Source organism: Sciurus vulgaris (genome assembly GCF_902686455.1).
Source record: "Sciurus vulgaris genome assembly, chromosome: 10".
Lineage (NCBI taxonomy): Eukaryota > Metazoa > Chordata > Mammalia > Rodentia > Sciuridae > Sciurus > Sciurus vulgaris.
In genome coordinates, this window is record NC_136470.1 from 59,874,881 (window position 1) to 59,876,987 (window position 2,107).

Consider the following 2,107-nt stretch of genomic DNA (forward strand, 5'->3'; position numbering starts at 1 on the left):
CTGTAACAACAAAAAAAGTAATTACAAAATGTGTACATCACAACATGCTTTTAAAGACACTTTGCGTTGTGCTCACATTCCCTTAAATGTTCCCAAAAGTGCTCAGCCTTTAGCCCAGCTGGAATCTTCTGGGAAGAGGCAGACAGTTTGGTGAAAAAGACAAGGGGGTGGGGGTAGAGGGGGTGTTGAAAGGAGAAAGCAGCCTTCCAGTTAAAGATCAGCCCTCAGTTTCAAGGTCAGCTTCAGGCTGGCTGGCCTCAGGTGGTCAGGGTCAGAGGGAGGAGCAGCAGCAGGGTGGGACTGGGGGAGCTCTGCATCTCATTCAGGTCAAGCACAGTCTGGTCCAGCATCTTTTGTGTACAGAGGTGCTCCTCTTTGGTGCATTTCAGCTTATCTTCCAAATCATCAATTGTTTTTTCCAGTTTGGCTACTGATCTCTCAGCAAACTCAGCACAGGTCTCTGCCTCCTTGAGTTTATCAGTAAGAATCTTTATTTCTTCCTCATATTTGTCTTCTTTTTGAGAGTACTTTTCTTCAGCAGCATTCAGACACTTCAGGTTCTGGTCCATCAGTCTGATCTGCTCATCCATCTCTCGGCAACGGGATTCTGCCAGCTCAGCTTGTTCCTCTGTGCGTTCCAAGTCTCCTACAATAATCACTAACTTACGAGCCATCTCTTCATACTTCCTATCTGCTTCTTCTGCAATGTGCTTAGCTTCTTTGAGTTGGATTTCCTGGAGTTCCATCTTTTCTTCATATTTTAGGACCCGGTTTTCAATAACCTTCATACCTCTCTCACTCTCATCAGCTTCCTCCTGCTTCCTCCAGCTTTTGCAGGGCAGTAGCTAGATGCTCCTGAGCAGGGTCCAGCTCCTCTTCAACTAGTTGGATCCTACGGTTCAAGGAGGTGACCTCAGCCTCAGCCTGTTCCCGGGCCCACCTTTCTCCCTCAACTTCCTGATGGAGGCGCTCAGCCCTCTCCTCAGCATCATCAGCTTGCTGCTGCAGAACCTGGATCTTGCGCTTCACCGCCTCGATGGTGGTGATTCCGGCCATGGTACCCACCCAGCCGCTCCTCGATATCCGCCTTCTGCCTCAGCCCTGTAACTTTCTAGTGCACCAAGAACAATGCCTCTATAGTCCTTAACGTCTTGATTATGAGACCCTATAAAAATAAACTTGTTGGGCCAGCTTGTTAGTCACCATTTCTCCATCAGAGTGCAGTGTTCCATCCGAAAGATCCCAGCTTTCTCTCAAAATCGATGTGTGTGTTTTTTTCTTAATCCCCCATCACCCCTCACTGGTTTCTCAGGTTCAGCTGTGCAGGTTGCAGCAGCATGGAGCCAGGATGGTTGGAAGCAGAGCCACCATCTGATATGGTAATGATGTATTGTCATGGGAAGGCATTGGTGCTCATCATGATGTAAAATGCAAGATTTTAATGTCATTGCAGAAAGAAATGGAACTGCCTTATATTGTAGTTTCACATCTCATACTGTACATTGTCAGATTTCATATTTTTAATAGATGCGTTTTGTTTTCCCTTTAAGACAAACCTTCTCTGTGAAGGGGTAGATCGTAAATACTTAAGCTTTGGGTGTCATGTAGGTCTCTGTAGCATGCTATTCTTTTTTGTTCTTGTTGCTTTTACACCATTTTAAAACTATAAAACCATTCTTGGCCCACTGATCAAAGAAAAACAGGCCTTGGGTCAGTGCTTGCTCTAAGACATCAGGCTTTGTGCTGGTATTTGGGGAGCATGCTGGGATGGGAGAGGGGCGGGTTGGGGGTGGGTGTGCCTTGGTTTTCCATCCTTCCACCTCAACTCCCGCCCTGTGCCCTGGTGTCTGCTGCTGGTTAGATTGTCAAGTTCTTCCACCAGTTCTTGCTATTCAGATCTGACACCTGGCGCCGTAGAGAAGGAATAAGTAGCTAATTCTGCTTCACTCCAGGGATCCTGGTAGCTGTGCTCTGTCCTCTGTGTTCCAGATCATGATGCTAGAGTTGGAGAGACGAAGGACACTTTCCCCATTCCAGCTTATTATGTGTACCTGTACACCAGTGGCTCTTGATCAGTGGTTTACTGGACTACAGGAATGCTGGGGGA

At 47.0% G+C, this 2,107-nt stretch overlaps 1 pseudogene across 1 annotated transcript; it reads right to left on the minus strand.

Annotated features, from left to right (window-relative positions):
• Positions 1-257: 257 nt before the first annotated feature.
• Positions 258-1,182, minus strand: LOC306670398 (tropomyosin alpha-3 chain-like; annotated as a pseudogene). The gene has a single exon. The product of its transcript is annotated as a tropomyosin alpha-3 chain-like (transcript).
• Positions 1,183-2,107: the final 925 nt, after the last annotated feature.